This window comes from Convolutriloba macropyga, chromosome 6 (genome assembly GCF_964194025.1).
Source record: "Convolutriloba macropyga chromosome 6, txConMacr16.3, whole genome shotgun sequence".
NCBI lineage: Eukaryota > Metazoa > Xenacoelomorpha > Acoela > Convolutidae > Convolutriloba > Convolutriloba macropyga.
In genome coordinates, this window is record NC_134473.1 from 50,188,796 (window position 1) to 50,200,912 (window position 12,117).

Consider the following 12,117-nt stretch of genomic DNA (forward strand, 5'->3'; position numbering starts at 1 on the left):
CTTATCCTCATTTCGTGACAACTTTGTAGATATGCATTGATGAGAGATTTTTCATTCCCTCTTGAAGTTAGATCACAACCAAATTCGAATTATTCACTTTGAAACGACCTATGAGATGCTGCTTTTCGTTAAGCGAGCTTAAACTAAGGAAGGCTAAGCTCAATGGTTACGGCAGAAACCAAGCGATTGCATTCTTTTGCGCATAGATAAGTGAAAAGGCCGACTGCGCAAATGTTTTCATGAAAAAATCAGCTGCTCAACGCATTTATTTATTTGCAAGAACAACCCGCGTATGGAAAATTATTGATTAAGATTTCAGCTGAGAGAAAACAATATGAATGTAATTAATCGTTTACTAGTTGATCAAGATAACTTGTTCAGAAAACGAGTTGATTTATCAACGTGTCGTTTAAATTAATCAGTTGCGATTAGACGCTACTTGTTCTGTAGTTGTTGTGACCAAAGTCATACATCAGTTTTCTTGTCTTCTAGAATTATTACCAGCCGATCGGAACATTTCATTGGCATAAAGCGGCGGAGAAAAAACAAATAAGAAGTAGTCCAAAATTTAGCTTGCGTTGCTTAGATTTCCGTTGCAAGAAAGATAGTAAAACAAAAACCGGTGATCAGCCATAACGGATGTGGGAACAGTTACCGGACAGACTTACGTTCCCTACGCTGTTTCGCTGTTTTTACCTTGACATTTTGTTTAATCTTTTCGAAAGAAATTTCCAATCACTCGCCCTAACTTCCACATTTCACACGTTCAGTGCTTAAGTATCCAAACAAAGATGCAATTATTGAGGACTGGTGCATTCTGCTATAGCCCTTTCTTTCTTTTTCCCAAGGTTGGCAAACACTCTTTCATTAGAAGCCTTCTAAAGCGGTTCATCAGTTCTTGTGCATTTTTCCGGCAGTTGAAGGTTGCAGGCATTGGTGAACTGAAGTTCCCAGGTAGCATAAAGTTGTAGGGACTTTCTATGTAAAAAATTTGGCGTAAGCGGTTGTTCCTTGTCGGTTTTGTCTGCGACACTTTTTAGAGAAGGGGAATTTATCTACTCTTCTGTTTCAACAAGTATAGTGTTGAGGTTGTCGTACTTCAGTCTTCTGCTGCTTGGAATGAGCATAAGCGTTGTTCTAGTTGTTTGGATCAGTCTTTAGCCAATTACTACATAAATGAGATCTTTATGGCGGATTGGGTTTCCAGACAATATTGCTTAATAGAAGTTCTGGTGCAATTCGTAAAATGACAAGACTCAGAATGTATTTATTTAATTCTACATTGACTAAAACACATGTTTTGCTATCGTCAGTCAGCATCAGGTTTGCTTAAAATCTTTTAGAGCAGAGGCCAAGTGAAATGTTTCAGAAGTGACCAAAGATGTACAACTCTTGTGACGAGGTCAGTAATGGTGGGATCATAGGCTTAAGTCAGTTTGTTTTTCTCGTCTTCGGTGTAATATAAAACGACAAAATCGTCTCCCAATTTGCAAATAGAAGGAATGATTCGTCACAAAGATAATCGGTATAGGGCCAAAAGAGAGTGCCATTATTAATTTTACCTTCTTGGCTGGGAAACTTTGGAGCGGGATCCATTTTTAACGAATGCTCTACAGAATTTTGAGTAATCCAATTATAAAATACCGTTGTTATTTGCTAAAGCAAATACGATGCGTGTGTTCAAAGAAGAGATGTGCTATTGAGTTTTCTTTATCATAAACAATTGGTTGTTTTACAATCTGTAGTGATCCAGGTGCACACTGATGCCTTTCCTGATGCCAGGAATAACGTTCTTGTACTTGATGGGTATAATTGATTGGAGTTTGCATTCTGAGTCCAATATTTGGTCAAATTTGAGAAAATTATAGTGGAGGGAAAACTATTTGTCTGCGAAGAACTCCTGGCATAATTTTGAGTGTTCAACGTCTGTTGCCCCAGCAACAACGAACTGACGTTTTTGTCTTGATGTTTTTGCGGTCAAAAGCTTTTTCTATAATCTTGTAAAATTTGTTCCAAGATGGGAACCGAGACGCGTCGACTAAGTGTTGTAGTGCGTTCGTTCTGTGATTGCTGCATCAACAAACTCTTGTCGAACAAAATATTGAGTTGAAGCACCAGGCTCTAACTTTTTACATATGCAGGCGAAACAAGCCACTATTTCAAGAATTTTGCCGGGCTCTAATCCACGTGCCATCATTAGCAGCTTTTTAGGCAGTTGCTACGTAGTGCCAATTTGACAATCCAAGGAGGAAAAGATTTCTGAAGTTTGCAATGAAAAGTTTTTGTTTTTCCGGCAAAGAAAATCAATCCAATACAAAACGACTGTAAGACCAAAAACGAAGACTTTCGAAAGTGTTATTTATCTAACGTTTTTCATCAAACTTATGCCAAAAACCTTAGCTTCTAGTTGCAATGAATGAGAAAAATTGATTTACTCGGGTAACCTCAGACATACCGAGAATAAAGCTAGTTGCAAGCTGATCTAAATTATTTTTGATAACTCGCTACATGTAACAGCTGTAAACGCGGCTGTTGATTTAGCTGTAAAGTTATGAAGTTGTGATTTTTTGGGTGGAAAATTGGACGGGAAAAGGCTCCGTTTAGCTGAATCTGTGCAACATCTGAATAACTATCCAAAAACATTATGCAGTGTTTTCTTCGGTTGTTCAAGTCAACCCACTTTTTTTTACCAAGTTGCCATCATTGTTTCAGTATTAATTTCAATCTGACTGTTAAAGGCAAAACGATGACAAGGGGTCAAAACAAAAACTGGGGGCACAAGACTGAACAGTTTGCTTTTAGTGTACTCAAAGGAGTCCTTTGGAAAACTGAAGGCCATTTTCAGGATAGAATTATCTTCTTCCAAACTCCTCTTCCGACCTCTCACACAAAAATGTTCACTTGGGATGTTTAACTCTTCAGTTGGAACGTTTTGCACTTCAGGATGTTTTGATATAAAATTTATTAGTTTAAAGCCACTTTTTTAAGGCTCTCTTTCACTTCTTTCACTTAGTGAATAATATCATCCATGCAAAAATTTTTGTAACGGCTGAAAAATCTTTCAGACGAAAATTATCTTTTGCATATTTTTTTTAAAGAAAGTACACTTCTTTACACTTTAAAATGGCTCTCATGAAATAAAAATTGCTCCAGGAATCAAGCAAGTGTGCGTAAGTTTTACATCGTCCTCTAAATTCCATTGAAATCAAAGTGCCTGCTGTTCTTGTTGACAGATTGTAATTTGTATAAACATTCACTTAATTTCATCAAGTACTACAACATCTGGTTCGCGAAATTTTAGCGGGAATCCGAGATGACTCTTTACACGATCATGTCCTGTGAGAAGGATCGTGTTAGGTGACTCACCACAAAAACTGAAAGCCGCATCTGCTTCCCGGCGAACTTTACCTTGCTTGCTAGGATTTTGAACTGGGTGCTGGGGCAGGTACAATTTTTTTTATCGGATAGAGGCTCAGACATTTCAACCGACCTGATATAGGTATTCTCAATGTCTACGAGGACAATTGATTGAAAGGTTCTCTTAATATCGGGTCATTTTGTAATTGTCTTTTGATGTTTTCAAGTCGGTTGAAGCACAGAAATGTGTTTCTTTGTATTTTTGTAAGCATGTTTCGTTTCATGGAAAACCATCTTTGTATCTTTCTGCAATATATTTGACAGCGTTGCAACAAAAAGAAAAAAAAATGTTTTCGCGAGACTGCACAAGCTCTTGTGCAATAATACCATCATATTCTGTCTTCCAAAACAGTTCAATTAGACCATTCATTGAAAATTCATCTTGTTCACGGCGTGAGACATTTTAGAGAAAACACTTGGTTCAGAGATCGAATTGTTTGCACGGGTTGGATTGAGAGAAACTTCAAAATCTACAGCCAGTGTCCGACCTAATTAGATTTTTAATCCTAAGGGTTGGCTTTTTTTACATACAATGAGTTCAATTGGATAGGTGGAGGGAAGTATGTAGACAGCTAGATGTGCTCCATTTTTCTGAGCAGCAAATTCAGAGAAATGAATAAGACGTAATTTGTGAAAAGAATCACAATTTTTGTTAGCTGGAAAACGTTTGTTGGTGACGAAATCACGGATTGTGTACTATAGGCACGTTTAAGTTTGAAGTATTGATTGTAGCAGTTATATAATTTTATGGCAGCTTGTTGCATGGTGTTTGACAAGTGCATTTTAATTCATGTGTTAACTTACTGTAATGTGTTGGATGTCTGATCTTCGCAAGGAAGTGCAGGGAAATATGAAATTTGTAATGGCATGAAGACCAAACTTTAAATGTTTACCATGGTTAATTTGTGCATAGGCGTCGAAAATGTTTTCACCCTTAACGGAAGAGACAGTTGAAAACATTACAGCTGCTCAAACCGTTTTGTTGCTGGGTTCAAAATGTTACCTAAGGCTCTGCTTGCTCGTCTTAAAGCCAATTTTTGTCAATGGTACGTTTGTTTACTTCCATTTGAGAAATTCCAGCGAATTTCTGCTATCGTAATGTTGGAGGTGTTTGTTGTTTTTATCGAACCCTACCGTTGAGTTTTCGCCTTGCACTTTCTGTTTTAAAAGCTGCTGAAGGACGTCGCTGGTTATATGACGGGTCATGGAGTGTCGTATTGTGTCATCCGATGTAGGATTGCAATTTTTTTGAGCTAAGGATTTTGGTCTGAAAGAATTCTTACTCAGACCATTTCTATACATAATTTGTACTTAATGATTCTTTAATATCGTTCTTTTGGTGATAGCTTCTGATATTCGGGGGAAATTTCTGAGATGTGGCTGTTGTTGCGTGTTGGGCATTACCTGTTTTTTCATTGGCGTGCTTGTTTGCCTGAAATGGCCACAGTACTTTTTTATGCTGGTTGCTCTTTGGGGGAAATTTGAAGGAAGAGTTGTATTGTATTATCCTTTTGTTCCAAATTTTTTCTTCTAGAAATGTTGATCAAAACCGTTTTTTCCCACATGAGTCACAAAACTTCTAAGGGTGTTACCGATTGATGCAAATTTTGTTGTCAGTTTATTGTGTTTATTTTATCTTTGAATGTCTTTGATGATGTCGAATTGTGGTATTCAGCATGGAAACCAAGATAGTCAAACGTCGGAACCAGTCTAATAAAAAACTGGGAAAAAGGACCAAGCAAACTTTATATTGCTCTATTGCTGATGAACGCCATTATCCAAGCTGGTTGATAAAAGCACTGGCACCACATTTGGGTCTCCAAAAGAGTTCGTGATTATATGGAGTTCATTTTCGTAGAATGAGGATTTGCCAGAATAAGAATTGCTCATAAGCTTTGCTTTCTCGGACACAGTATTTTAAAGACGTGTGATTCTGTGTAAATATGGTATGTTCGTGTCATTGAACATCATAAAGAACGCATTTATTAATTTGATATCTGAGTGAGTAGTCATTGAAAGGTAGCAGAGATAAGGCAGGCAGTTTTACTGATTGCTTCTTATCAACTACATCTTTGGCACTGTTTCTTTGCAAGTATTTGATTTTGTGTCTGTCAAAAGATCTGCTGTCTTTTGAATGGCGCATTTTAAATGTTGTTCATTTTCGTTTGATAAATGATAATCATTTGGAGGATTCTCTTATCCGTGGATTTGGAAGGGTTCTTCATTTTTGTATCATTGTACTATATAGGAGTATTCACTGTAAACGGGGCTTTTGCTGGAGTTTGATAAATTTGTGATTGACTGCTGGAAAAAAACGTCTGAGAGCGCAAAACGATCAACAAAAATTTTTAGCTGTTTGATGAGAAAGTGTTTGCTGTTGAATTATGGGTTGGGGCGTTTGCAGGGTTTTTCTTGTTCTGACCACTGTTTGATGAAGACAGGGGTGGTCAGATTGTGGAATGCAAAACAAATAACCTTGTCCGTACTCTTACAAGTGTTTTTGAGGACGAAATAGCGGTAAAACTGGTCAGAGGATTTAGTTCGTTAGCATAGAAGTGGATTGGTTCAACAGGTCCAACAAATTGTCGTGGAAAGTTATTTCCAATTTCAGTACAAACTTGTTTGCGCTTGAATGCTGAAGACGAAGTAGGGATGAATCCAGTTGCCATGGTTGTTTGCTCCAAATTGAGACAATTGAGATTTAATTGATTAAGGAGGCAACATGGGAACTTTGTTGCCTGAGTTGTTCAAAGAATTGCTGCAAAATGATGCGGTGTTTGATTCCGAGAGCATCTTGATTGTGTTTTTGCAAGTATTTTCACGTTTGCCGGCCAATAGTTCTTTGGTGCTGATTGATTGAAGTTGTTCCAAATCAAACATTGAGGCCGCAATTTTGCCTTAGCGTTTTGGTACGTTGGGATTTGGTTGAGTACAGTTTAACGGAAGCCTATCGTTTTCAATTCTGTCAAGTGATTGTTTGACTATGCACTGCATGGCCAGATGAAAAAAGAAAATTAAAAAAATACAATTGGTTATAGCGGAACAAAGATGAAGTCTTTCCAAATTTTTTGATGGTGCCTGAGCTGAACATTTTTTTAATAGCTCGGTATTTTTTGTGCTTAAACAGTAGGAAGCTGTTCTTGACTGATCACACATGGCAACTCTCTTTGTCACCATGTTGATAGCTGTTCGTTTTCTACCTTCTGAGATGTTGACTTCTTCATTGGTTGGCTTCCAGGAGTAATCAGGAGCCGTATTCGAGTTACCAAGGATGTTTGAGCTACAGTGTGGCTCTTGTTGTTGATTGTCTTCTGTTGTTCAATTAGTTCGTCGGTGGATATTTTTGTACGTCTGATTGGTTGTCTATCAGATTGAAAATGTTTGTCAGGCTGAGTGGAGTATGATGCTGGTTCACATTTGATTATGCGTATTTCGAATTTGGATCGAGACTTTCTGATTTCATGGTTTGTTTCTCATCCCTTTTTAAAACAAAATGGTGATGGTTTTGGCGTCGGGTAGATGGGGGTGCTTTAAGCTGTTGTCCAATGTTTTCCTTGTCATTGCGGAGCCTCACTGTTGCTGTTCTGTATCATGTTAAGGGCAATGAACTGTTATTTAAAAAGTTGTTAGAGTTCAAAGAGCTGGCAGATCACTGAGATGGGAAACTGAGGCCATCACAATTTCATGAGGATTATTAGCTTCGCTTTCCATCTCCTCAAAGTTGTTCACCTCGTGCTCTTAATCTTATAAACGTCCAAGCACTTCCAACAGTTTGTTCGTCACAAATGATGCACTGATTGGTTGAAGCTTTTCCTTCAAGACGTTCAACATTTGAACCCTCAAGTTAATCTCGGACTGGCAAAAAAAATTAAGCCAATCTCTTGTTTCGCAAAAAAGGTAAAAACAGCTTCAAGTACAGTTACGAAAAAAAGTAATGAAAAAACGGTTATCCTTTATTGCCCCAATAATAAACTTAAGCGCGAAAGAATTTTTTTTCTTCCATCGAAATTACCAATTTATACAAATCAAACTATTGGCTTTTATTTCTACACAATCTCGAAACGTTCAGTATCAGGGCAACAAAACGGGCTAATATAGACTTCTCAATTCGTCTTTTTCAAAAAGTTGTTAACAAACTTTTTTAATGAAGTTCGACATTTTCTTCACCTATTTGGAGATTTCATAAAAATTCTGTATACAAATCAAACTATTGGCTTTTATTTCTGCACAATCTCAGAACGTTCAGTATCAGGGCAACAAAACGGGCTAATATAGATTTCTCAATTCGTCTTTTTCAAAAAGTTGTTAACAAACTTTTTTAATGAAGGTCGACATTTTCTTCACCTATTTGGAGATTTCATAAAAATTCTGTATACAAATCAAACTATTGGCTTTTATTTCTGCACAATCTCAAAAAATTGAGTATCAGGTCAACAAAACGGGCTAAAATAGACTTTCTAACTTGTCTTTTTCGAAATGCTATTAACAAAAGGTTTTCATTAAGTTCTACATTTGCTTCACCTAATTCGCTCAAGAGTGTAATAAAGAGTGTAATTATAGTGTATTTTTAAAAGTGTAATAAGGGTGTACAAAAGAGTGTAAAGAGTGTACATTAAAGTGTAATTTTCTCAAAATTACACTCTTACACTCTTATCCCTGCTAATTAAGAGTGGAATTGGCTTTACACCCTTATTCTCGCTTAATAACGGTGGAATATGGGTGTACGCCTCGGCCCGGGAAAGACTGCTTCAATGATTGGTTTTCCGCTCAAAGGACTGGAATTTTGCGTTAGCACGAATTTTCAATGTGTATACTTAAATTATATAGCAAAAAGGACTAAAACAATTAAAACATTGATCGCAAAGTTTGATTACCAGACTTTTTCACTTCTTTTTTACCAAACCTAAAAAAATAAATCGAAGGGTTCCGGTGCTAATTATATAATAGTCCGAGTTTTTAATATTTATAACGCGGTGTTTCTTTAAATAGTTTTATCATAATGTTAAATGTTTACAATCCGGTCTTTTTTATTTTGAAAATTAGAGAGCTGTGCATTTGGACAACACGAGAAAAAGAGTATCCAAACACAAGAACTTCGTAGAAGCAGTTTTGAAGTCTCTCAAACGTTAGGCGACTACTGAAACCTTTTAAAAAACACTTTTTTGTTATCTTTTCTCTCAAAAAATTTAATGTGATTACTTGATTTATCGACGTTTCGTTTCAATTAATTAGTTGCAGTTAGACGCGCAACTTGTTTCTCCTTTCGTCCATGCCTTCCTGATCTGCTACCAATTGATGAGCAACAATGACTGAGAAACCGAAAATCAACGTCATATCAAAAGCTATTTTTCTTTCAAGTTAATACTTTTCACCTGAATTTGATTATGAGGTTGTTTTTCTGTATGTGCTTATATTTGTTTTATTTTTTAACACATGACGTTGATATGACATTGGTTTTCACAAACCTGATAAGCATCTTTAAAATTCTTTAAAATTTTGTTAAAATTGTTTTAATAGACTGTTTCAAACTTCGGTTTTATGAAAACAAGAACAGGGCAAAGAAGTTAAGAAAAGAACCTTTGTTTCAATTTTTTGTCACAAATTAATTTTGCCGTAAGCTGTTTTATCAAAATTTTTCTTATTCTCCTCAACTGATTAATTGTCGTTTTAATTGGAGTTTGAAACAAAAAGTAAATGTTTTTCCAATACCATCCAAGAAATCAATTTTTAAAATCAAAATTATGAAATAATGTCTTCCATTTTTGTTTGTCTTCAATCATGGCGCTGACTGCTGACATTCACTGCAGTTGCTTCGACTTTTTTTGAGAACACGAAACAAACTTACAACAGTGTTTGAGGCTTTAAAACTTGATGAACAAAAAAATTTGACCAGCGGAGCTTTCAAAAACTACAGAATTAGAAATTGCAGATATTTTGCCTTTATTTGAACCTCGAAGATAAAAACTTTGCTCTGATCAAAAACAAGAAAACAATTAATTGAACAATTTTTGCTGTAAATATTTCAGCAAACTAATAACGAAGTAGTAAAGTATAACAAACTGTATAAATATTATATGCAATTAGCTAGCTTGTCAACTTGAACATCGGATAAACAAAAGTTTGCAGTGGAAAAATAGCTGTCTGTTACACAAAACACAAGGTGGGAAGTTTCGGCAACAAAACAAGAATCGTTCAGTGCAGCTGAAAAAATGCCAATGCTCCGTAACTGGTGTTTAAAAGTTCAAATATTGCCAGCAGATTGCCGGAAAATAGCCGCCGTTGACGTGCTTGACGCACATGGGGATTGAAACAGAAAAACAAGAGACAGAAATTTTTTACTAAGTTTTAAAGAGTGTTCCAATTTGCTGGGCAGTTTCAGTTAGAATCTAAAACTACTTCATTCAGCTTCTAAACAAAGCCATTAAGCTTAATACTGATGCCAGCTAATGAACATTGATGAATTAATGCACTAAGACTTAATGGCCAGCCTTTATCGGTTCATCCTGTTTCTTCTGATTACGTTCTTTTGACTTTGACTGTATTCACAACATTGCGTAATTCAATGCATGAAAGAATTCAAAATCCATTTAGTTGAAACATTGAGTGAGGTAGGTCAAAAGACAAGCGTGAAAATCGCGACTTATGTTAAACAGAAAACGTGATCAAAAGGTAAAGCGAACTAAAAAAACGTAGCAGGACAAGTCTTGACGTAAACTTGAAAGAATTTTTGGAGCCATTCCGTTTCGCCCCCCCCCCAAGTGTTTCTTACGCCCGCTATTACAAATTACAAATTATATGTTGTTTCATAGCACCTTACTATGTTAAAAAATAGAACGTGCGCCCTATTAATTATTAAACAAAAAACACGTATTAAACAAAATAGCACGTGCGCCTTGATTTAAAAAAACTTTACCTAGATTGAATTATGAGTGAATGAATGAATTGTTAAAACCCTTTCCAAAAAAATGCAGATAAAAAAATTTAAAAAAAAACAGAAAATCAAAGTTAAATCGCAGCGTGTGAACAAAAAACTACTAGCGACAAAGGGAAATTTGGTTCAAACAATGAAAAAAAGGCCAAAAATGAACTATGAACGGATTAGAAAACCATTAGGAAAAAAATCGGATTCAAGAAACCGAAAAACTGGAAAAATAAAAAAGAAATTACTGCATGTGAACAAAAAATCACTAGCGAGAAAGCAAATTTAGAGAAAACGAGTGGAAAAATTTTACGTCGTAAAACCACTCGCTCTTTCGCTCCACTTCTTGTTGCGGCGTAACCCAAATCACTACTCCTATTTGACCTGAACAATCATGAAAAAAAGACAGCACCCCAATACAATTTAAATTCTTTGAATTGTAAAATAGGAGACGGCCTAAATAAGAGCCGTTGAGAGACTGATTGTGGATGAAGGGGGACAGGATGTGTGAGAGAGGGTTGAGGGTTTTACTTCGTCAAAGATTCAGTATTAAGAACAGCTCTTCACCATGAAATTGTCTCCCACAGTTCTGGTTGATATGCATTCTTGAGACCATCTTAATATCATCTGAGCGTGACCTGTGTATCCCGTTTGTTTATCACGTTTTTGGAAGACAAAAAATTGGTCCAGCAAAAAAATCGCTAACATAGCTGGCAAATTACCTGAATGTTGCCGCTGTTGAACCTCATGACGCACATTGGGATTGACCCATAAGAAAATTAAGAGATAAAAACTAACAAAATTTTTTCCCCCAGTTTGAAAAAGTGTTTTTATTTGGTGTGCCTATTCTGCTATTATGTACATCTAAAACTACACCTAATGCATTATAACTTAATGACCAGGCTTGTGCTCTTTTGAAATTCATCATACTCGCTACATTTCGTAGTTCATGCGTAACTGAATTAAAAATCCATTCAGTTGAAACAGTGAGAGGTAAATTGGAAGTCAAACGAGAAAATTGTGACTTAATGTAAAACAAAAATGTGATCAAAAGGTAAAGCGAAAAAACATAGCAGGACAGGTCTTGCCATAATTCAAAAAGTTTTTTTGATTAAACAAAAACGCTATACCCACGAAGAACTACGAATGGACTGAGAAAACCAATAAGAAAACAGATAGAAAAAAATGAAGAAAATAGTAAAAATCAGGGCAAAACTGCCGCAAGTAAACAAAATATCACAATAAAGAAAGCGAATTTTAGCTCAAACACCGTTTTCTCTCTCTACTTCAAAATTAGTGAGAAACAATTTACGTCACAGAAGCACTTGCTTGTTCGCTCAACTTCCTGTTTCAGCGCGACCGAAACCATCATTACATATTGAATCCAAAAGTAACGAAAATGTGAGAACAGATCTTAAAAAGCAAAGCCGAAGACTCCGGAGTCGACTCGAAATAGATATTCACTTATATAGAAACCAGTTAACCACTATACGAATTTAAGCTAGTTTTTTACGTTAATCAATTTGAATCAAGGGTAAAGTTAATATGCTAAAACAAAAAATGATAAAATAGAGAAAATATCAGATGAACAGTATTCACAAGTTGCGAGTGCCAAACAACCGCTGGAAAAAATTTTTGCAAAAAAACAAGTATAAATCAACAGTCGACTACCAACTGCTAAAATTTTTTTAAAAAACGGAATATACGGAGCGAACTTAAGAAGGGGAACAAAACCGATTTTTTAAAATAAAAACTCCTACAAAATCCGAACGCAATTCATC

General features: G+C 35.9%; 1 protein-coding gene across 1 annotated transcript in view; it reads left to right on the top strand.

Moving 5' to 3' along the window:
- LOC142341737 (S phase cyclin A-associated protein in the endoplasmic reticulum-like) overlaps positions 1–12,117 on the top strand; it is a 636,081-nt gene that overhangs the window by 354,352 nt on the left and 269,612 nt on the right. The window lies entirely within an intron of this gene.